This window comes from Ranitomeya variabilis, chromosome 3, assembly GCF_051348905.1.
Source record: "Ranitomeya variabilis isolate aRanVar5 chromosome 3, aRanVar5.hap1, whole genome shotgun sequence".
Classification (NCBI taxonomy): domain Eukaryota; kingdom Metazoa; phylum Chordata; class Amphibia; order Anura; family Dendrobatidae; genus Ranitomeya; species Ranitomeya variabilis.
This window is the reverse complement of record NC_135234.1, coordinates 767,782,727-767,808,331: the sequence shown is the minus strand read 5'-3', so window position 1 is coordinate 767,808,331 and position 25,605 is coordinate 767,782,727. Positions and strand designations below refer to the sequence as shown.

Here is a 25,605-nt window from a genome sequence, read left to right as displayed (position 1 = left end):
TGCAGAGAAGAGCGACCAAAGTGATTAGAGGACTGGGGGGTCTGCAATACCAAGATAGGTTATTACACTTGGGGCTATTTAGTTTGGAAAAACGAAGACTAAGGGGTGATCTTATGTTAATGTATAAATATATGAGGGGACAGTACAAAGACCTTTCTGATGATCTTTTTAATCATAGACCGGTGACAGGGACAAGGGGGCATCCTCTACGTCTGGAGGAAAGAAGGTTTAAGCATAATAACAGACGCGGGTACTTTACTGTAAGAGCAGTGAGACTATGGAACTCTCTGCCGTATGATGTTGTAATGAGTGATTCATTAATTAAATTTAAGAGGGGACTGGATACCTTTCTGGAAAAGTATAATGTTACAGGGTATATACACTAGATTCCTTGATAGGGCGTTGATCCAGGGAACTAGTCTGATTGTCGTATGTGGAGTCGGGAAGGAATTTTTTTCCCCAATGTGGAGCTTACTCTTTGCCACATGGGTTTTTTTTGCCTTCCTCTGGATCAACATGTTAGGGCATGTTAGGTTAGGCTATGGGTTGGACTAGATGGACTTAAAGTCTTCATTCAACCTTAATAACTATGTAACTATGTAACCTTAGCTGGCCATGTGGTGTGTGACACATCATCAGACACATCCCGTTTCATTTATGAAGGTGGGACTGTTAAAGGAGGAGGGCCATTAGGCGGACTTTAATCTTCTTAAAGGGACAGCAGTTTGTCCTCCCTATTCTTAGAGAGCCATCAGCTGGCTGGGCTTTGTTGTTCCCATTATTAAACTGTGTCTCCTGTACTATTATTGACTGTGCATTGAATGCAAGGCATGACTCAAATTTAGACGCACCTCAATAACCCATTGAACAGACATCCTGGAAGGCCACATGAAACCAAAGTTCCCATTCTTATTTATTTGGTACTGCCATACTGTTGCATTGAATGCAAGGCCTGGTCTGCCCCAAAGTTTATCGCATCCCAAAAACAGTTTGAAGAGACATGGTGGATGGCCTCATGAAACCAAAGTTCCCATTATTAGATTTTTTTTACTTTCCTACAGTTTGCCCATGAAGTGAATGCAAGGCCTGCTCCAAATTGGGACGCACCCCAGTATCCCAAAAAACAGACGTCCTGGAAGGCCCCATGAAACCAACGTTCCCATTATTAGAAAGTTGGTACTCTCATGCTGTTTGCCTATGCAGTGAATTGCAGTGTTGAGCCTGAAGAACCTGCATTGGAGAATGTCAGTGTTGAGGCTGAAGAACTGGCAGTGGAGAATTGCATTGTTGAAGCTGACAACCAACAAAGTTCACATTATTAGGAAGTGGGTCTCCCATTCTGTTTGCCAATGCATTTAATCCAAGGTCTGGCCTGCACCAAAGTTACACGAACCACCAAAACAATTTGAACCGACGTGGTGCATGGCCACATGAAACCAAAGTTCCCATTATTATGATTTCTCTAGTCCCGTACAATTTGCCCATGAAGTGAATGCAAAGCCTGCTCCAAATTTGGATGCACCCCAATAACCCAAAAAACTGACGTCCTGGAAGGCCACATGAAACCAAAGTTCCCATTTTTCTTAATTTGCTACTCCCTTAATGTTAGCCTACGCATTGAATGCAAGGCCTGCCCTGCCCCAAAGTTACACCCCAATAACCCTTTGAACCGACGCAGTGGATGGCCACATGACACCAAAGTTCCCATTATTAGGAAGCTGGTACTCCCATACTGTTTGACTATGCAGTGAATTGCAGTGTTAAGCCTGAAGAACCTGCATTGGAGAATTGCAGAGTTGAGGATGAAGACCCAAAAGTGGAGAATTGCATTGTTGAAGCAGCGTAACAAACCCCTACAGTTCCCATTATTAGGAACTGGGTCTCTCATACTGTTTGGCTATGCAGTGAATGCCAGACCTGCTCCAAATTTGCATGCACCCCAATCCCCCTAAGAAGAAACATGGAGGAGGGCTTCATAAAAAAAATGTACCCCTGGGGGGTACACATCAACATGCTGTGTAAATATATTTGTTACGGGCATCATAAACACCCTTTAACACAATGTCCAATGAGAAAAAGTATCGTGCCCACACTGCTGCCTTATGCGATCATCTTTCGGTGTGCCTTGTAAAGCTGCTCCAGTATAACTACCCACTCATCCATGCAAGGGCACTCCGGGTGCACAGCCAAAAAAGTACATAACAATCCAATGAAAAAAGAAAAGAAAAACTGTAAACATTTTTTTTATGGGCATCAAAAACACCCTTTAACACAATAACGTGGCTGTTCCATCACGGACTATGATCACCATGGTGATATAGTGGTGGTGGGTGATGAGGATGAAGAGAAGGAGAATGACAACAGAAAAAAAGTTGAAATCACGCAGTGTACTGTATACCCATGTTTGGGTGTAAAGAGGTGCATGGTAATAGCGTTAACAAAAAAAGACACTGTATTGGAGGTTATGTTTGGCTGATATCGCTCAGTGGTGTACAGAAGTCTGGCACAATCTATCCCTTGTTCATTTTTATAAGAGTCAGCCTGTCAGCATTTTCAGTTGACAGGCGGACGCGCTTATCAGTTATAATTCCCCCAGCGGCACTAAATACCCACTCTGACAAAATGCTAGCGGCAGGTCAGGCCAGGACCTCCAAGGCATTCAGAGCCAGTTCATGCCACGTGTCCAGCCTGGATACCCAATAATTATAAGGCATGGAGGTATCACGGAGGACGTTGGTATGGTCAGCAAGGTACTCCCTCAGCATCTTCCAAAACTTTGCACTTCTTGTGAGAGTACCCCGTGCCTCAGGGCCTATACGATGTGGGGGTCTGAGAAAACTCTCCCAGAACTTGAGCTGGATTGGAGTTGTGTCTCTTTCGCCTGTCGTCCTTGGTTGTCCAACGAACTGTGACGTCTGCTGCCAGCGTTTTCAGATGGGAATTTTTTAAATAATTCCGCAACAAGAGCCCTCTGGTCCTGGACCATTTTAGTACACCTGTCTGACTCTGGAATATGAGATAGAAAGTTTTCTTTGTAGTGTGGGTATAGAAGTGTCACCAACCAGTAATGACTGCTACCCAAACTTTTGAGAAAGCAAGGGTCACGTGAATGGCAATGCAGCACCCCAGAGTCCTGGTCGTTGCAGTACTATGGCTCCGCCACTAAGGGGAGCTATGGTACGTCTGATGGCACTGAAGGAGTTCATCTGATCAGGTATCACAGACACCAATACATTTCACCGCCGGGCCTCCAGGGGGAGCTAAGGGTTCTATTCATTAGGCCACTCCTCACACACTGGTAAAACTGGGGGTCAGGCAGGAAGTTAGACAGAAAGCTGACTGGGTTGGAACCAGGCAACACCTTGTGGCAGAAGGTGTTGCAGGAGAAGATTCGGTAGGGTCTCTGTCAGGGGTGGGATCCTGACAGAGGCTTGGCAACTAGAGAGAACGTAACGGGACCGTGCCTGCTCAGTATAGCGGCGGTGCCCAAGGAAGGACTGGAAGCGAGATAGGTTGTGCTGAGTGAGAAACGAGATCAAAGCAAGAGGAGAATACCAGTAGGGGTCATGCTGTAAAACCGAGGCAACATCCTACTGAGGCGCACAACCGGCGGCCGGAACGCCGAGGGAGTATTATAATATTCAGCTTCAAGCAATACTCTAAACAGCGGCAGGACAGTCAGTCTAAGGCGGGCTGTCTCACTTAAATCACCTATGCAGTCTTGGGGGGCAACTTGTGGAGAGGGGCGACTCTAGGGTCCCGGGAAAAGAGCTCCGAGCCTACCCGTCAAACGGGTGCCGTTCTAACCGTAACATCAGGGAGGAACGGAAGAATTAGCAGAACATCATCTAATTGAGTTGTGAGGGAACTTAAGAAACGGACACAACAGTTGTGGGGACTTTCCGTAAGCACAGCAGGGAAGGACCGCAACACATAGCGCTAGAAGGAAGGCACAGATTTCCACCTGCTAAGAGAACTCTGGAGGTGCCATTGGACCGGCCGGACTTGCGTAGCCTGGTGATCTGGATTCCGGACTGAGGACCCAGAGATCTTCAGTAAAGAGGTAAAGAGACTGCAACCTGGTGTCCTCGTTATTTACTGCACTGCACCACTACACCGCGACTACTGCCACCATCATTTATCCACATCTATAGTATCAATGACTGTGCGCCCCACGGCAGGGTCACGGACCGGGGCCTAGCCACCATGACAACCCCAGAGCAGAGCCCGACAGGCCCGGTACCGGGTACCCCTCGGCCCTGCGGTGGTGGGGGCGCTACATTTTGGCGTCACGAACAGGATCTACTTAAGCCTGAAGAATCAGGTCATGTGTGCCTTGGAACTGTGATTTATTGTGCTTGGACTGTGCTTTACTGAGAGACTGTGTACTACTGCTTGCCGCCAGAAATTCCCGCCAAAAACCGCCGCCATTGCTACACCAAAGAAGAAGGAGGGCGTGCCATGGGAGGAGACTACCAAAGTGGCGCCAGAAGCGGCGACCGCCCCCTGCGCCTCTTGCTGCAAAGCGAAGACCTGCCTCAAAGCAGAGGACCACCCCTTGATTTGCAACGGCGGGAAGCGGGTGACGGAGAAGCTCGACCTCGGAGGAATGGCGGAGCCAGGTGCATGCACTGCCACCGACTATCAGATAGCGACGACGAACAGCAAGTGCCTGAACGAGGAAGGAGCAATCCCGGCTTGCTCTCATCCACCAGAGGCGGACCTACGTTCACCACAGCGGAAGGATCTGAATTCCTTGGAACCGGCCGCGGAACTGAGCTTACCCATCCCATCCTCGAAGCCAGCGGAGGAGGAACCATGGTGGGCGGAGCCGCATCCGGAGACCACAGTGGAGGAACCGCGGTCCGGGCTGCAGCCGATTCCAGTGTCCTCGTCAACGGACCGGATCGACATCGGTGGAATCACATCGGGCGCAGGTATGGAAGACGCCCCTGCTCCCCTGCTCGATCCCGCTCCCGCGACCGGCCCTCACCCCAGTAAAAGCCGTCTCCTCTCGGCAGAGCTAGTGGTGTTACCCCCCGATGCAATGGGGAAGCTGGTACCACCGCTGCCGACTAGGATGGGGGAACCTGTAGACGTGGGCCCAGAAGGGGTGACCCTCCAGTGGGACACCCCCCGGGTTGGGCCAGATGGAGTTCGGGAAGAAGGATTCACCCTTGCTGTGCTTACCTGGGAGCAATACAAACAATGCTTGATCCTACATTGGGAAAGGCAAAAAGAGGCAGAGCTGATTGACCCTCCGAGGGTACAACGACCACCTCTTGCATGTGATGACAGGGACATGGTGAGGCGGGGCACAGTGTTGGCCTTCCACCCGAAGAGGGGATGGGGCTCCATACAGGAACCGGGGCTACCAACTGACGTCTTCATTGCCAGTTGCAACGTGAAGACTCCCTGCTGCGGCCGAAGTGGTGATCCATTGCAAAGGGGGGATCCGGTGACTTACACCCGTCATCGGAATGCATACGGGTGGTATGCCCGGGACGTGCGCCGCTGTGAGCTTGGGGGAGCATCATCTGGTACTTCAACCATGATGGAACCAGACGTGACGGATCTTACCAACATTGCCGCTGTACGTCTCATTGCAGCGACTGAGTTGGCGGCTAGAGTCCGCCTTCGGGTCCAGACATCGGGTGGTCTGACTGCACCAGGGAAATTCACCAGTGATACTGGTGCGGCATCAGTTGCTGACCTAGGATCAAAGCCTGTACAGTCGGAAGGCGCCCACTTTCGGCTGATGTCTTGTGATGTACTATGAAGATAAACCTCGATACCATGAGTATGTAAATAGTTACTGTTCTTCTGTTTTGCTGCTAAACCCGTCCTGGGTTAACTCTTAAAGGGATCCCTTTGTTGACCCGGGATCCCTATTGTTTTGTTTGTTTTTCTAAGTTTTTGCACAAGTTTCCAGAACTGCCGCAATCATGAACAGTGCATGATACAAACTTCTTGTACATAGTTTGCACCTTATTAAAGGTGCTCCCTACTGGTTTTACTTTAAAAAAAAAAAGGACTCTTTGTGAAGATACCGCACTGGAACCTTTGCTGAGTATGGACTGGTAGCCTGAGAAGATATGCTACCTCATAAAGACTTGGTCCCTTCTTAAAGGGGATGTGCACTTGTTGTACTTAAAGAATGGTATTGCTTTAAGATAGATAGCAATAATGTCTTGACCGAAAAGAAAGTGATAATGTTGATATGTAATAGTTAATGTGACTAACTAGTTAATTGTAAAAGAATGCTGATAATGTTCCCCGAAGGAAAAGTGAAAATTAGAAGAAAGATGCAGTGGGCCCGTAGGGGTAGACGAAAAGACCCAAACACCCTACTAAGGATTACCAGAAAATATCAGAACAAAGATCTTTATTTTGAATATATAATTCATTTAACAGGAGTAACGACACATAGTAAAATATCATAAAAACTACATCATATTAAAACCAAAACACAGGACCAAAGAATAATTGCATACAATATGCAGGCCACGATATCCTAGTATATATTATATTATCTGCAGTCCCTCACCCACACTGCTCTAAAAATACCAAGACTCAATTGCAAAGAAATAAAGTGCAAAAAAATGTGCTATACTTCTGTATAAGTACTGTGCAAAAAATCGCAAAAAATCGCAAAGAAATCTTTAAAAGTGCAAAATAGTGCTTCTATAGCCACCATGTAGTGTGCTAGACTGCACAAGACAATTACTTAAAAGTGCAATAGTGCCAAAGAAATATATTTATTTGTATATATATATATATATAGTGCCAAGAGACAGCAAAAAAGTGCACAGTGCTACAACTAAACCACACATATGTGTGCAGGCTGGAGGGGACAAACAATAGTTGTCAATGTATTACCTCTAAGATGGCCGGGTCCTGTGTTGGCGCACCCCAACGCGCGTTTCGGACACTTTTCCTTCGTCAGGGGGTCCTGACGAAGGAAAAGTGTCCGAAACGCGCGTTGGGGTGCGCCAACACAGGACCCGGCCATCTTAGAGGTAATACATTGACAACTATTGTTTGTCCCCTCCAGCCTGCACACATATGTGTGGTTTAGTTGTAGCACTGTGCACTTTTTTGCTGTCTCTTGGCACTATATATATATATACAAATAAATATATTTCTTTGGCACTATTGCACTTTTAAGTAATTGTCTTGTGCAGTCTAGCACACTACATGGTGGCTATAGAAGCACTATTTTGCACTTTTAAAGATTTCTTTGAGATTTTTTGCGATTTTTTGCACAGTACTTATACAGAAGTATAGCACATTTTTTTGCACTTTATTTCTTTGCAATTGAGTCTTGGTATTTTTAGGGCAGTGTGGGTGAGGGACTGCAGATAATATAATATATACTAGGATATCGTGGCCTGCATATTGTATGCAATTATTCTTTGGTCCTGTGTTTTGGTTTTAATATGATGTAGTTTTTATGATATTTTACTATGTGTCGTTACTCCTGTTAAATGAATTATATATTCAAAATAAAGATCTTTGTTCTGATATTTTCTGGTAATCCTTAGTAGGGTGTTTGGGTCTTTTCGTCTACCCCTACGGGCCCACTGCATCTTTCTTCTAATTTTCACTTTTCCTTCGGGGAACATTATCAGCATTCTTTTACAATTAACTAGTTAGTCACATTAACTATTACATATCAACATTATCACTTTCTTTTCGGTCAAGACATTATTGCTATCTATCTTAAAGCAATACCATTCTTTAAGTACAACAAGTGCACATCCCCTTTAAGAAGGGACCAAGTCTTTATGAGGTAGCATATCTTCTCAGGCTACCAGTCCATACTCAGCAAAGGTTCCAGTGCGGTATCTTCACAAAGAGTCCTTTTTTTTTTTAAAGTAAAACCAGTAGGGAGCACCTTTAATAAGGTGCAAACTATGTACAAGAAGTTTGTATCATGCACTGTTCATGATTGCGGCAGTTCTGGAAACTTGTGCAAAAACTTAGAAAAACAAACAAAACAATAGGGATCCCGGGTCAACAAAGGGATCCCTTTAAGAGTTAACCCAGGACGGGTTTAGCAGCAGAACAGAAGAACAGTAACTATTTACATACTCATGGTATCGAGGTTTATCTTCATAGTACATCACAAGACATCAGCCGAAAGTGGGCGCCTTCCGACTGTACAGGGTTTGATCCTAGGTCAGCAACTGATGCCGCACCAGTATCACTGGTGAATTTCCCTGGTGCAGTCAGACCACCCGATGTCTGGACCCGAAGGCGGACTCTAGCCGCCAACTCAGTCGCTGCAATGAGACGTACAGCGGCAATGTTGGTAAGATCCGTCACGTCTGGTTCCATCATGGTTGAAGTACCAGATGATGCTCCCCCAAGCTCACAGCGACGCACGTCCCGGGCATACCACCCGTATGCATTCCGATGACGGGTGTAAGTCACCGGATCCCCCCTTTGCAATGGATCACCACTTCGGCCGCAGCAGGGAGTCTTCACGTTGCAACTGGCAATGAAGACGTCAGTTGGTAGCCCCGGTTCCTGTATGGAGCCCCATCCCCTCTTCGGGTGGAAGGCCAACACTGTGCCCCGCCTCACCATGTCCCTGTCATCACATGCAAGAGGTGGTCGTTGTACCCTCGGAGGGTCAATCAGCTCTTCCTCTTTTTGCCTTTCCCAATGTAGGATCAAGCATTGTTTGTATTGCTCCCAGGTAAGCACAGCAAGGGTGAATCCTTCTTCCCGAACTCCATCTGGCCCAACCCGGGGGGTGTCCCACTGGAGGGTCACCCCTTCTGGGCCCACGTCTACAGGTTCCCCCATCCTAGTCGGCAGCGGTGGTACCAGCTTCCCCATTGCATCGGGGGGTAACACCACTAGCTCTGCCGAGAGGAGACGGCTTTTACTGGGGTGAGGGCCGGTCGCGGGAGCGGGATCGAGCAGGGGAGCAGGGGCGTCTTCCATACCTGCGCCCGATGTGATTCCACCGATGTCGATCCGGTCCGTTGACGAGGACACTGGAATCGGCTGCAGCCCGGACCGCGGTTCCTCCACTGTGGTCTCCGGATGCGGCTCCGCCCACCATGGTTCCTCCTCCGCTGGCTTCGAGGATGGGATGGGTAAGCTCAGTTCCGCGGCCGGTTCCAAGGAATTCAGATCCTTCCGCTGTGGTGAACGTAGGTCCGCCTCTGGTGGATGAGAGCAAGCCGGGATTGCTCCTTCCTCGTTCAGGCACTTGCTGTTCGTCGTCGCTATCTGATAGTCGGTGGCAGTGCATGCACCTGGCTCCGCCATTCCTCCGAGGTCGAGCTTCTCCGTCACCCGCTTCCTGCCGTTGCAAATCAAGGGGTGGTCCTCTGCTTTGAGGCAGGTCTTCGCTTTGCAGCAAGAGGCGCAGGGGGCGGTCGCCGCTTCTGGCGCCACTTTGGTAGTCTCCTCCCATGGCACGCCCTCCTTCTTCTTTGGTGTAGCAATGGCGGCGGTTTTTGGCGGGAATTTCTGGCGGCAAGCAGTAGTACACAGTCTCTCAGTAAAGCACAGTCCAAGCACAATAAATCACAGTTCCAAGGCACACATGACCTGATTCTTCAGGCTTAAGTAGATCCTGTTCGTGACGCCAAAATGTAGCGCCCCCACCACCGCAGGGCCGAGGGGTACCCGGTACCGGGCCTGTCGGGCTCTGCTCTGGGGTTGTCATGGTGGCTAGGCCCCGGTCCGTGACCCTGCCGTGGGGCGCACAGTCATTGATACTATAGATGTGGATAAATGATGGTGGCAGTAGTCGCGGTGTAGTGGTGCAGTGCAGTAAATAACGAGGACACCAGGTTGCAGTCTCTTTACCTCTTTACTGAAGATCTCTGGGTCCTCAGTCCGGAATCCAGATCACCAGGCTACGCAAGTCCGGCCGGTCCAATGGCACCTCCAGAGTTCTCTTAGCAGGTGGAAATCTGTGCCTTCCTTCTAGCGCTATGTGTTGCGGTCCTTCCCTGCTGTGCTTACGGAAAGTCCCCACAACTGTTGTGTCCGTTTCTTAAGTTCCCTCACAACTCAATTAGATGATGTTCTGCTAATTCTTCCGTTCCTCCCTGATGTTACGGTTAGAACGGCACCCGTTTGACGGGTAGGCTCGGAGCTCTTTTCCCGGGACCCTAGAGTCGCCCCTCTCCACAAGTTGCCCCCCAAGACTGCATAGGTGATTTAAGTGAGACAGCCCGCCTTAGACTGACTGTCCTGCCGCTGTTTAGAGTATTGCTTGAAGCTGAATATTATAATACTCCCTCGGCGTTCCGGCCGCCGGTTGTGCGCCTCAGTAGGATGTTGCCTCGGTTTTACAGCATGACCCCTACTGGTATTCTCCTCTTGCTTTGATCTCGTTTCTCACTCAGCACAACCTATCTCGCTTCCAGTCCTTCCTTGGGCACCGCCGCTATACTGAGCAGGCACGGTCCCGTTACGTTCTCTCTAGTTGCCAAGCCTCTGTCAGGATCCCACCCCTGACAGAGACCCTACCGAATCTTCTCCTGCAACACCTTCTGCCACAAGGTGTTGCCTGGTTCCAACCCAGTCAGCTTTCTGTCTAACTTCCTGCCTGACCCCCAGTTTTACCAGTGTGTGAGGAGTGGCCTAATGAATAGAACCCTTAGCTCCCCCTGGAGGCCCGGCGGTGAAATGTATTGGTGTCTGTGATACCTGATCAGATGAACTCCTTCAGTGCCATCAGACGTACCATAGCTCCCCTTAGTGGCGGAGCCATAGTACTGCAACGACCAGGACTCTGGGGTGCTGCATTGCCATTCACGTGACCCTTGCTTTCTCAAAAGTTTGGGTAGCAGTCATTACTGGTTGGTGACACTTCTATACCCACACTACAAAGAAAACTTTCTATCTCATATTCCAGAGTCAGACAGGTGTACTAAAATGGTGCAGGACCAGAGGGCTCTTGTTGCGGAATTATTTAAAAAATTCCCATCTGAAAACGCTGGCAGCAGACGTCACAGTTCGTTGGACAACCAAGGACGACAGGCGAAAGAGACACAACTCCAATCCAGCTCAAGTTCTGGGAGAGTTTTCTCAGACCCCCACATCGTATAGGCCCTGAGGCACGGGGTACTCTCACAAGAAGTGCAAAGTTTTGGAAGATGCTGAGGGAGTACCTTGCTGACCATACCAACGTCCTCCGTGATACCTCCATGCCTTATAATTATTGGGTATCCAGGCTGGACACGTGGCATGAACTGGCTCTGAATGCCTTGGAGGTCCTGGCCTGACCTGCCGCTAGCATTTTGTCAGAGTGGGTATTTAGTGCCGCTGGGGGAATTATAACTGATAAGCGCGTCCGCCTGTCAACTGAAAATGCTGACAGGCTGACTCTTATAAAAATGAACAAGGGATAGATTGTGCCAGACTTCTGTACACCACTGAGCGATATCAGCCAAACATAACCTCCAATACAGTGTCTTTTTTTGTTAACGCTATTACCATGCACCTCTTTACACCCAAACATGGGTATACAGTACACTGCGTGATTTCAACTTTTTTTCTGTTGTCATTCTCCTTCTCTTCATCCTCATCACCCACCACCACTATATCACCATGGTGATCATAGTCCGTGATGGAACAGCCACGTTATTGTGTTAAAGGGTGTTTTTGATGCCCATAAAAAAAATGTTTACAGTTTTTCTTTTCTTTTTTCATTGGATTGTTATGTACTTTTTTGGCTGTGCACCCGGAGTGCCCTTGCATGGATGAGTGGGTAGTTATACTGGAGCAGCTTTACAAGGCACACCGAAAGATGATCGCATAAGGCAGCAGTGTGGGCACGATACTTTTTCTCATTGGACATTGTGTTAAAGGGTGTTTATGATGCCCGTAACAAATATATTTACACAGCATGTTGATGTGTACCCCCCAGGGGTACATTTTTTTTATGAAGCCCTCCTCCATGTTTCTTCTTAGGGGGATTGGGGTGCATGCAAATTTGGAGCAGGTCTGGCATTCACTGCATAGCCAAACAGTATGAGAGACCCAGTTCCTAATAATGGGAACTGTAGGGGTTTGTTACGCTGCTTCAACAATGCAATTCTCCACTTTTGGGTCTTCATCCTCAACTCTGCAATTCTCCAATGCAGGTTCTTCAGGCTTAACACTGCAATTCACTGCATAGTCAAACAGTATGGGAGTACCAGCTTCCTAATAATGGGAACTTTGGTGTCATGTGGCCATCCACTGTGTCGGTTCAAAGGGTTATTGGGGTGTAACTTTGGGGCAGGGCAGGCCTTGCATTCAATGCGTAGGCTAACATTAAGGGAGTAGCAAATTAAGAAAAATGGGAACTTTGGTTTCATGTGGCCTTCCAGGACGTCAGTTTTTTGGGTTATTGGGGTGCATCCAAATTTGGAGCAGGCTTTGCATTCACTTCATGGGCAAATTGTACGGGACTAGAGAAATCATAATAATGGGAACTTTGGTTTCATGTGGCCATGCACCACGTCGGTTCAAATTGTTTTGGTGGTTCGTGTAACTTTGGTGCAGGCCAGACCTTGGATTAAATGCATTGGCAAACAGAATGGGAGACCCACTTCCTAATAATGTGAACTTTGTTGGTTGTCAGCTTCAACAATGCAATTCTCCACTGCCAGTTCTTCAGCCTCAACACTGACATTCTCCAATGCAGGTTCTTCAGGCTCAACACTGCAATTCACTGCATAGGCAAACAGCATGAGAGTACCAACTTTCTAATAATGGGAACGTTGGTTTCATGGGGCCTTCCAGGACGTCTGTTTTTTGGGATACTGGGGTGCGTCCCAATTTGGAGCAGGCCTTGCATTCACTTCATGGGCAAACTGTAGGAAAGTAAAAAAAATCTAATAATGGGAACTTTGGTTTCATGAGGCCATCCACCATGTCTCTTCAAACTGTTTTTGGGATGCGATAAACTTTGGGGCAGACCAGGCCTTGCATTCAATGCAACAGTATGGCAGTACCAAATAAATAAGAATGGGAACTTTGGTTTCATGTGGCCTTCCAGGATGTCTGTTCAATGGGTTATTGAGGTGCGTCTAAATTTGAGTCATGCCTTGCATTCAATGCACAGTCAATAATAGTACAGGAGACACAGTTTAATAATGGGAACAACAAAGCCCAGCCAGCTGATGGCTCTCTAAGAATAGGGAGGACAAACTGCTGTCCCTTTAAGAAGATTAAAGTCCGCCTAATGGCCCTCCTCCTTTAACAGTCCCACCTTCATAAATGAAACGGGATGTGTCTGATGATGTGTCACACACCACATGGCCAGCTAAGGTTACATAGTTACATAGTTATTAAGGTTGAATGAAGACTTTAAGTCCATCTAGTCCAACCCATAGCCTAACCTAACATGCCCTAACATGTTGATCCAGAGGAAGGCAAAAAAAACCCATGTGGCAAAGAGTAAGCTCCACATTGGGGAAAAAAATTCCTTCCCGACTCCACATACGACAATCAGACTAGTTCCCTGGATCAACGCCCTATCAAGGAATCTAGTGTATATACCCTGTAACATTATACTTTTCCAGAAAGGTATCCAGTCCCCTCTTAAATTTAAGCAATGAGTCACTCATTACAACATCATACGGCAGAGAGTTCCATAGTCTCACTGCTCTTACAGTAAAGTACCCGCGTCTGTTATTATGCTTAAACCTTCTTTCCTCCAGACGTAGAGGATGCCCCCTTGTCCCTGTCACCGGTCTATGATTAAAAAGATCATCAGAAAGGTCTTTGTACTGTCCCCTCATATATTTATACATTAACATAAGATCACCCCTTAGTCTTCGTTTTTCCAAACTAAATAGCCCCAAGTGTAATAACCTATCTTGGTATTGCAGACCCCCCAGTCCTCTAATCACTTTGGTCGCTCTTCTCTGCACCCGCTCCAGTTCAGCTATGTCTTTCTTATACACCGGAGACCAGAACTGTGCACAGTATTCTAAGTGTGGTCGCACTAGTGACTTGTATAGAGGTAAAATTATGTTCTCCTCATGCAAATTGCCTCTTCTGAGAAAAAGAGGACTTAAACTCTACAGCGCCACCTATTGGAAGTAGCGATCCTACAAGTCACAATCAACCCTTTAACGAGTCGTGCAATATGACTTAGGATAAAAGCCAAATCAGTATCTTTGAGCATCTATGCCTCTTTTAATGCATCCCATTATTTTATTTGCCTTTGTAGCAGCTGCCTGACACTGGCCACTGAATATGAGTTTGTCATCCACCCATACACCCAGGTCTTTTTCATTGACGGTTTTGCCCAGAGTTTTAGAATTAAGCACATAGTTATATATCTTATTATTTCTACCCAAGTGAATGACCTTACATTTATCCCCATTAAAGGTCATTTGCCATTTATCAGCCCAAGCTTCTAGTTTACATAAATCATCCTGTAATATAAAATAGTCCTCCCCTGTATTGATTACCCTGCAGAGTTTAGTGTCATCTGCAAATATTGAAATTCTACTCTGAATGCCCTCTACAAGGTCATTAATAAATATGTTAAAAAGAAGAGGGCCCAATACTGACCCCTGTGGTACCCCACTGCTAACCGCGACCCAGTCCGAGTGTGCTCCATTAATAACCACCCTTTGTTTCCTATCCCTGAGCCAACTCTCAACCCACTTACACATATTTTCCCCTATCCCCATTATTCTCATTTTATGTATCAACCTTTTGTGTGGCACCGTTTTAAAAGCTTTTGAAAAGTCCATATACACTACATCCACTGGGCTCCCGTGGTCCAGTCTGGAACTTACCTCTTCATAGAAGCTGATCAGATTAGTCTGACATGAACGGTCCCTAGTAAACCCGTGCTGATACTGGGTCATGAGGTTATTCCTCTTCAGATACTCCAGTATAGCATCCCTTAGAATGCCCTCCAGGATTTTACCCACAGTAGAGGTGAAGCTTACTGGCCTATAATTTCCGAGTTCAGTTTTTGTCCCCTTTTTGAATATTGGCACCACATTTGCTATACGCCAGTCCTGTGGTACAGACCCTGTTATTATGGAGTCCTTAAAGATTAAAAATAATGGTCTATCAATGACTGTACTTAATTCCTGCAGTACTCGGGGGTGTATCCCATCCGGGCCCGGAGATTTGTTTATTTTTGTGATTTTTAGATTTAGACGCCGCTGTACTTCCTGCTGGGTTAAGCAGGTGACATTTAATGGGGAATTTTTGTTATCACTGATCATATTGTCGCCATGGGATTTTCTTGTGTAAATACTGATGAAAAAAGTCATTTAGCATATTGGCTTTTTCCTCATCCTTATCCACCATTTCCCCCAGACTATTTTTAAGGGGGCCAACACTGTCATTTTTTAGTTTCTTACTATTTATGTAGTTAAAGAATATTTTGGGGTTATTTTTGCTCTCTCTAGCAATGAGTCTCTCTGTCTCAATCTTTGCTGCCTTGATTTGCTTTTTACAGAATTTATTTAATTTTCTGTATTTATTTAATGCCTCCTCACTACCTACTTCCTTTAATTCTCTAAATGCTTTCTTTTTGTCACTTATTGCGCCCCTTACAGCTCTATTTAGCCATATTGGTTTCCTCCTATTTCTAGTATGTTTATTCCCATACGGTATATACTGTGCACAGGTCCTATCCAGGATGCTAATAAACGTCTCCCATTTTCTTTGTGTACTTTTATGTCTCAGGATATCGTCTTATATTGTATATGTGGTCTGGCCTGTTGGTTAATATTAGGTCTAGCAGTGCCCTCCTCCTTGTTGGGTCCTGAACCAGTTGTGAAAGGTAATTGTCTCTCATAGTTGTCAGACACCGATTACCTTTGCTGGAACTGCAGGTTTCTGTTCCCCAATCTATTTCAGGGTAGTTGAAGTCCCCCATAATAATGACTTCTCCTTGAGTCGCAGCTTCATCTATTTGCTTTACGAGGATATTCTCCATTGCTTCCATTATTTTTGGAGATTTATAACAAACCCCTATCAGTAATTTATTATTTTCCCCCCCTCCCCTTATCTCCACCCACAGGGACTCTACATTTTCATTAAATTCACCTATATTATCACGCAGGATGGGTTTTAAGGACGATTTTACATTTAGACACACCCCTCCCCCTCGCTTATCTGTACGGTCATTTCTGAGCAGGCTATAGCCCTGCAAGTTAACATCCCAGTCATGGCTCTCATCCAGCCACGTCTCAGATATCCCCACCATGTCATAATTATGCTCCAACAACATTAGTTCTAATTCGTCCATTTTGTTGGCGAGGCTTCTGGCATTAGTATACATGCACTTGATGTTCCTCTCTGTACCTCTATTCTTTCTTAAATTATTAACTGTTCTAACCCCACCCCCCATGCCACCGCCACCCCCAACTTCCTTATTTGTGCCCAGGTCTCTATCTGCACTATCTTCCCCACCTATAAAATGAATACCCTCCCCCCCAATCCCTAAATTAAACACTCCTCCAACCTTCTAGCCATTTTCTCCCCCAGCACAGCTGCACCTTCCCCATTGAGGTGGAGCCCGTCCCTAGCGTAGAGCCAGTAGCCCACTGAGAAGTCGGCCCAGTTCTGCAGGAACCCAAACCCCTCCTTCCTACACCAATTCTTGAGCCACTTATTAACCTCCCTAATCTCCCGTTGCCTCTCTGGCGTGGCACGTGGTACAGGCAGTGTTTCGGAAAATACCACGTTGGAGGTCCGTGCTTTAAGCTTGCAGCCTAATTCCCTGAAATTGTCTTTAATGACCTTCCACCTACCTCTAACTTTGTCATTTGTGCCAATGTGCACCATGACCGCTGGGTCCTCACCAGCCCCTCTCAGTAATCTGTCCACCCGATCAGCGCAGCACACCGTCCGACGATCCCTGTCTTTGTGACAGATTGCCCTATCTGTTCCCCTAATAATTGAGTCCCCCACTATCAGCACCTGTCTGGCCTGCCCTGCTCTCCTATTTCCCTCCTTACTGGAACAGTCACTCCTCCGGCTTTCAGAGGACATGCCTGGCTGCAGCAGTGCTACCCCTGTACTGGCACCCCCCTCATCTGCCAACTTAGCAAACTTATTGGGGTGTGCCAGATCAGGACTAGCCTCCCTGACACTCTTCCCTCTACCCCGCTTCCTTACTGTCACCCAGCTTGCTACTTCACTGTCCTGCAGCTCCATCCTACCATTCCCCCCTCATCTATCCCATTGAGCGTCTGCTCAGTGAGCAGAAGACTCCTCTCCATATTGTCTAAGGAGACAATAACATTTCCCAGTGAATGCAAAAATGAAAAATTCATCAAAAACGCTGCGTGTGAACATAGCTCAAGTGGTTGAGGAACATTTTTGTTTTGGGTTATTTATTTTGCCTAATATACAAGTCGTTACCCTGGAAAGGATGTACCTCAACATATTTCCCAGGAAAATCCATTTTGGTTTCATGTTTATATGTTTTAATGTGCGCCTGTAAAAGTGGCGTAAGACTCTGACAACATTGTTCACAGCAGTGACCTGGAAGTCAGAAATGCTTCTAGGGGTCTTCCCCATTATGTTCCCTTGTAATTTGAGAACTGTTCCCATAGATTTCTGATGTTTTGATTCCCGGAAAAGACCTCCGGGGGGAGGGGGGGTGTCACGGCAAAAAAACTCAGGTTTCCTAGGCTTATATTGGGCTCATTGCTCATGTCGAGCACCCAAGCATTCCAATCTGCTCGACCCGAGCAACAAGCACCCGAGCATTTTCTGCTCGCTCATCACTAGTCCTAGTATTTCCGGTACCTGAAAAAAACGGTACCGGAGATGTCAGTGACATATACAATTATTACAGTAATGTAATGGTAAACCCACATGTAAGGGTAAACCTCAAACCCTACAGAATCGCCAAATCACACCGGGAGATAATTTCCAAGGAGGTGAAGAGAACGCTGGACCTTGGGGTGATAGAGGAATCAAGAAGTGGCTGGTCAAGTCCCATCGTCCTCGTATCGAAGCCCAATGGCGAGTGGCGATTTTGTAATGACTACTGCAGGCTCAATGAGGTGTCCAGTGTTGACGCGTACCCAATGTCCGGCATGGACGAACTCACATGGGATGTTATATACCTGGTAACGAGAATCAGGCAGTGTCTCTTGGGAGAGCAGGAACTCCAACTGTGCGGGTCAACTGCAGGGGAATCCTGCAGGGAAACGACTCATATGGGCTGTGTTTTCTTTGTTTTACCTTTATGCCAGCAAGTCTCGGTTTATTTTGCTGAACCCGCCAAGGTTTATGCTATCCACAATAAACCAGCAGGTGATCATCTACCAGAATGTTTCCTCTGTCTACCTGGGAAAGCAGCGGAGTGTGTCAACCCCTCACAACATGTACAGAAAGCTGCACACACTGTACTAATTGAATATGTCACTGACATCTATATATCTATCTATTCTATGTGTAATAAATAATCTTTATTTTTTATAAATATATTTTTATATAGCGCTAACATATTCCGCAGCGCTTTACAGGTTTGCACACATTATCATCACTGTCGCTGTTACAATCTAAATTCCCTATCAGTTTGTCTTTGGAATGTGGGAGGAAACTGGAGTACCCGGAGGAAACCCACACAAACATGGAGAGAGCATACAAACTCTTTGCAGATGTTGTCCTTAGTGGGGCTTGAACCCAGGACTACCAGCGCTGCAAGGCTGCTGTGCTATCCACTGCGCCACCGTGCTGTGTGTATAACCCATATATCTGTATCTATGTGTGTAATCCATCTCTTCTAGGCTGTCGGGTCCCGGTGTCATTTTAGAGTACGTGGCTGCTGAATTACCGGCTTTTCTTCTATCTATATAATATTTATACATATATCTGTGTGTGTCACTGACATCTATATATCTATGTGTATACTGTATATCTATTCTAACCTGTCACTCTGTGATTTTACTGTATGCAGCACATGAATTGCAGGCTTTTTATCTATCTATTTATCATCTACTTTAAAATACTTTAGTGGCAACACAATTATTACCGATCACGAATCCGAATGTGCCACATTTGTGCCGAATTTGTGTTTGTCGATCATTTTACAAACATATTAGCACATGTCCTGTCATCACTTCTATCATGGAAATGCCCCTTTGACTAATGTTATCATTCATCCAATAGACTGTATGAGGACATGAGGTCCTGGTGATGGTCGGCCTGGAATCACATGATAACACAAATCCCAGAACACTGCCCCCTATCAGTGGAAATGTGAGAAAATCCAATAATGACACCAAATGCTTGAAGACTTTATCCTGAGCATCAGATTATATAGTTCAATGTATCTTTATAGAGAGAATGAGAAGATAAAAGAAACTGTCATATGATGAGAATTGGAAATGGGAAAAGCTCAGCCAAACCTCTGTAACCACCGGCTGTAATCTATTACCTGGAAACCGCCAGGATGTTATTTCATTCATCCCTATTTCTGCCTCCATCATTATCAGCTGCTTTATAAGGGGCAGGTAGTGAGAGAAAAAGTATCGGTTATTCTGCTGCATTGTGACATCATCTCTTACCTTATATGGAAGCGGACAGTGATGTCACACAGGTGAGTGATGATGTCACAATAGAGCGGAACCTTAAAAACCCTCGGTTCCATCTCACTGGCTCAGACTTGGTATATGTCTGTCTCCTGACAACACTGTACCTAGATCTTCTCCTTGTGAGATTAGCGATTTACTTGTGGAATAGCGGAAAACTTCTGTATTAGCGAATTAATACTTCTGGATTTTCCTGAAGATCACTGACTGAGGACTTCTACATCTGGAGGTAAATCTATTTTGTGTTGTTATTTATGAAACTATTATTATTTATTGTTATAGCGCCATTTTTTCCATGGCGTTTTACATGTGAGGCGGGGTATACATAATAAAAACAAGTACAATAGTCTTGAACAATACAAGTCACAACTGGTACAGGAGGAGAGAGGACCCTGCCCGCGAGGGCTCACAATCTACAAGGGATGGGTGAGAATACAGTAGGCGAGGATAGAGCTGGTCATGCAGCGGTTTGGTCGATCGGTGGTTACTGCAGGTTGTAGGCTTGTCGGAAGAGGTGGGTCTTCAGGTTCTAACTAGAAGATTTCTTCTCATTATTTTTTCATGTATTCTTGAATTTTGTATGAAAACACTTTTTGCGTTTGTTGCCATTTTCTGACACCCGTAGCGGTTTCTTTTTTCGTGATTTGGGGTTGGGTGAAGGATTATTTTTTGCACCCTGAGCTGTCGTTTTTACTGATACCATGATGGGGAACATGCGATGTTTTGATGAGTAACTCGTCCGGCACAAATCACGGCACAATACAACAGAAAAAACATTTTCATGAATATTTTTATTTACAATTCATGAAACAAATCCAGTCCTCAGTGGCCGGATATAAGAGTAGGAATCGCCGAGAGAAAACCAGGGAGCAAATATCAGTGTCCAGCAATTTACAGGGGGACGAGGGGAGATTTCCTTTATTAATAAATAGTAGTAATAATAATGGCAGCCAGCGCTCTACCTGTATGGGGCAGGGCGGGCTGCACCAGGGATTATCGCACTGTGTAATATGGCTCCAATGTTTTCTCCTCCCCTTCAGATCTCCCTCCTGACTCTGTCTGGTCCAGGACCACAGAGGGGACGTCAGCTCCTGGCTGTCTGGTCCAGGACCACAGAGGGGACGTCAGCTCCTGGCTGTCTGGTCCAGGACCACAGAGGGGACGTCAGTCACCACCTACATAAGCTGAGAAGAGAACGTCAGCGTGCACAGGACCCGCAGAGCCGGACATCTGTAGAGTGAGTATAATGGCAGAGGAGCTGCCGCCTCCAGGGTCCATCTTCTTACACTAATTAGATAAGTGGAGGAGGCCGGACCACGGCTGTCGGCACTGACCACTGAGTTAGGCCAGAATTGCACCTGACAACCTCCCGAATTTAACCACTATCATTCGGCTACTTGTTGGCTGATTGTCGGGTGCCTGATGGCCATTAAAGCATTTCTTACTGCTGGAAAATACTGACCAAATACTGAGCATGTGAACGTGGCCTAAAGCTGAAAATTATTTGGTTTAGATCTGAAATAAAACTTGTGTGAATTAATAGGTTTGTGGTGACCGAATGGACGATCGCTGCACACAGCGTCGGACTGGAGCACCTTGAGCCCAGAACAGAAAATCATTCTTGGGGCCCACTATGTCACTACATAGAAATAAATACAAGAACACACTTGTATCAGGGTATAATATAAGGTAGATGTGTTAATGATATAGCAGGGGTTGGGGTAGCCCTCTCATAGAATATAATGCAGCCCCCTCATAGAATATAATGCACCCCCTCATAGAGTATAATACATCCCTCTCATAGAGTATAATGTAGCCCCCTCATATAATATAATGTAGCCCCCTCATAGAATATAATTCAGCCCTCATATAGTATAATGCAGCCCCTCATAGAGTATAATGCAGCCCCTTCATAGGGTATAATGCAGTCCCCTCATAGAATATAATGTAGCCCCCTCAAACACTATAATGCATCCCCCCATAGAATATACTGCAGCCCCCTCACAGTGTATAATGCAAACTCCCATAGAATATAATGTAGCCCCCTCATATAATATAATGCAGCCCCTGCATAGAATATAATGTAGCTCCCTCATAGGGTATAATGCAGCCCCCTCATAGGGTATAATGTAGCTCCCTCATAGGGTATAATGCAGCCCCCTCAGAGTGTAATGTATTCCCCTCATAGGGTATAATGTAGCCCCCTCAGAGTATAATGCAGTCCCCTTAGAATGTAATGTAGCCCCCTTTGTAGGGTTTAATGCAGTCCCCTCATAGGGTATAATGAAGCCCCCCATATAATATAATGTAACGCCCTCAAATAGTATAATGCAGCCCCCATAGAATATAATGTAGGGTATAATGTAGCTCCCTCATAGGGTATAATGCAGCCCCCTCAGAGTGTAATGTATTCCCCTCATAGGGTATAATGAAGAATATAATACATCTTCCTCATAGGGTGTAACGAAGCCCCCCCATATAATATAATGTAGATCCCTCAAACAGTATAATGCAACCCAAATAGAATATAATGTAGCCCTCTCAAAGGGTACAATGCAGCCCCCTCATAGGGTATAATGTAGCTCTCTCATAGGGTATAATGCAGCCCCCATATGGTATAATGCAGTCCCCTCCGAGGATATAATTTAGCATCCACATAGGGTATAATGCAGCCTCCCATAGGATATAATGCCACCCCCACCTAGGATATAATGTAGCCCCCTCATAGGTTTAAATGCAGCCCTCTCAGAGTATAATGTAGCCACCTCATATGGTATACTGCAGCCACCTCATGGTGTATAATGCATCCCCCTCATAGATAATAATGCAGCCTCCTCATATGGAATAATGTAGCCCTTTCATAGGGTATAATACAGCTGCCTCAGGGTTTAAAGCAGCCCCTCATAGAGTATAATGCAGCCCCCTCATAGGGTATAAAGCAGCCCCCTCAGAGTATAATGCAGCCCCTCATATGGAATAATGTAGGCCCCTCATAGGGTATAATGCAGACCCCTCATAGGGTATAATTCAGCTCATTCAGAGTATAATGCAGCCCCTTCATAGGGTATAATGCAGCCCCCATTGAATATAATGTAGCCCCCTTATAGGGTATAATGCAGCCCCCTCATAGGGTATAATGCAGCCCCCTCGCAGGATATGATGAAGCCCCTCACAGTATTATGTAGCCCCCTCATAGGGTATAAAGCAGCCCCACATAGAATATAATGTAGCCTCTCCATATAATATAATACAGCCCCACAGTCCTACAGTTTTATGGCCACCAGTACTAACTGAAATATATATATATATATATCTATATATATAATTGTCTAAGGGTTTTTCCGTCTGTCTGTCTGTCTGTCTTTCTGTCTGTCTTTCTTTCTGTCTGTCTGTCTGTCCTGGAAATCCCGCGTCTCTGATTGGTCGAGGCCGCCAGGCCTCGACCAATCAGCGACGGGCACAGTATCAACGTAGATGTCATAATGGTTGCCATGGCGACGATTATGTCATAAAGGTTGCCTCGACCAATCAGCGACGGGCACAGTCTGCCGCGAATTCTGGAATCATCATTGTCCATATACTACGGGGACATGCATATTCTAAAATACCCGATGCATTAGAATCGGGCCACAGTCTAGTCTATATATATTATTGTCTAAGGGTTTTTCCGTCTGTCTGTCTGTCTTTCTGTCTGTCTGTCCTGGAAATCCCGCGTCTCTGATTGGTCGAGGCCGCCAGGCCTCGACCACTCAGCGACGGGCACAGTATCAACGTAGGTCATAATGGTTGCCATGGCAACGATGATGTCCTAAAGGTTGCCTCGACCAATCAGCGACGGGCACAGTCTGCCGCGAATTCTGGAATCATCATTATCCATATACTACGGAGACATGCATATTCTAGAATACCCGATGCGTTAGAATCGGGCCACAATCTAGTATATATATAATTGTCTAAGGGTTTTTCTGTCTGTCTGTCTGTCCTGGAAATCCCGCGTCTCTGAATCAGCGACGGGCACAGCATGGCGACGATGATGTCATAAAGGTTGCCTCGACCAATCAGCGACAGGCACAGTCTGCCGCGAATTCGCCTCGACCAATCAGCGAAGGGCACAGTATCGACGTAGATGTCATAATGTTTGCCATGGCGACGATGATGTCATAAAGGTTGCCTCGACCAATCTGCGACGGGCACAGTCTGCCGCGAATTCTGGAATCATCATTGTCCATATACAACGGGGACATGCATATTCTAGAATACCCGATGCATTAGAATCGGCATCTGCCCGGCACACAGTACGAAGTGATGTCATCGCGCTCCGGCTGTGTCAGAGGCAGAGGGCAATGATGAGGCAGGGAGCGTCAACTGACGCCCTCTCCTCTATTATTGCACCTATGATGCCGATACAGTTGAAAGCGGTGCACGCTGGGTGGCAGCAGAGGTGGAGCAGCAGGTGACAGGAGGACGGAGCCGACTGCTGCGGCTAAAGAGAAATGAATATTCACTGCTCCCCACGCCCATGGCCAGTCCGACCCGGGCTCTACACACAGAACTGAGAAATAAAATGGTAAAACTCATCTGTTCCTTATGTTACAGGTGGAATAATTCTCTGCTGCTGGAAGGTTCTCAAAGTTTTACTTGTTGAGCGTTGAAAACTTCAAGTATAAAGTTTGTTTGGATTAGAAATCTCATTTCCATCGGGAATTCACCAGATATTACTGTAAGTATTCTGAGGTTATAACAAACATTTCCTGCCTAAAAATAAAAGAATAAAATCTGACCGATCTATTGCTCATTTTAGGGTTGATAAACGACTACAGAGCTGAAGTCTTGACAAGAAGATCCCTGTCGATTACTAAGATCCCAGCTGAATTCTGTAGCACTACTAGTGACATCACATTTCTTGGATTTATTGATTAACTTAGAGAAGTAACCCCGGAGATGAACAACCTGTCTCCACAGCTCTTAACCATCCTGCAGAGCAAAGGGAAGAAAGGCTACCTGAGTGACGATATCATCATCATGGCCCAGGACCTGCTGCAGAGTCAGTTTGTGGGTTTTGATGGCCTGCAGCCCCCCTGCGCTCTTATGGTACCAGGGTACGGCATACTGCAGAATGCTGTACAAATCCACTATGATCAGGAGAGGGAGCACTGGCTGACAACCTGCTATAAAAATGGCCAAATCTTTGTGGCCGACAGCTCGAAGTCCAGGAATCTGTCTCCATCCATCAGTCAGCAGATTATCAACATGTACAGTGCAGTGGTCAACAATCCCCTTGAAAATCTGAGGTTTATCAATGTGGCTCAGCAGAAGAACAGCTACGACTGTGGCTTATATGCTATAGCATTTGCCTACGAACTTATGGCAGATGGCGGTGAACCCACAGCTGAGTTCCAGCATCAGAAGATGAGGACTCATCTAATATCCTGCCTGCAGAACAGCAGGATCAGCGGATTTCCCAAAAAGGCCCAGAAGTGACTCCATGTGTATAAACGGCATGTAGAGTCTATGATCCAGCACCGCCCTAGGGAAGGGCACGTCATGCATGGTTCCCTAGAGGTTTCCTCCACTGGGGGTTTTTCCTCTCCTGAGCATTGACGGACGACTCTCTGTGAGTCCAGGACCCATCATCATCATCATCATCATGGTGGGAATGTCTACATGTGATATCTTGTATGAAGCCAATAAAGAATTCAATTAATATCTAGCAGCTATGTATTTGTGTCGTATGTCTGAGCCGTGTATCACAGCCATGTATCTGAGCCGTGGGTCTCAGCGGTGTATCTGAGTCTATTATGTATAATCACAGAATATTTAGTATAGGAGGTGAAGAACACCGGGGGGTATATACAGGGGTGCAGTATTATAGTGTTATATTACTTTCATGTATTTGACCTAAGCTTGTGCCCAGCTGTAATTCGCAGGTTTCTTGCTCTCTATATGCAGCATACGCCTTATAAATTAATGTATATACTGATCTGTATGAATATTACACAGCTATGATTTTCTTCCAACTATAGACATTGATGGCAGATCCATGACATTTGTCATTATC

The 25,605-nt window shown here is 46.1% G+C and overlaps 1 long non-coding RNA gene across 1 annotated transcript; it reads left to right on the top strand.

The window, feature by feature from the left end:
* The first annotated feature begins 19,636 nt into the window (after positions 1–19,636).
* On the top strand, positions 19,637–25,226 carry LOC143818619 (uncharacterized). Its single transcript, XR_013224638.1, has 4 exons — positions 19,637–19,776; positions 20,588–20,784; positions 24,144–24,267; positions 24,349–25,226. It is a non-coding gene; the product is annotated as an uncharacterized LOC143818619 (long non-coding RNA).
* Positions 25,227–25,605: the final 379 nt, after the last annotated feature.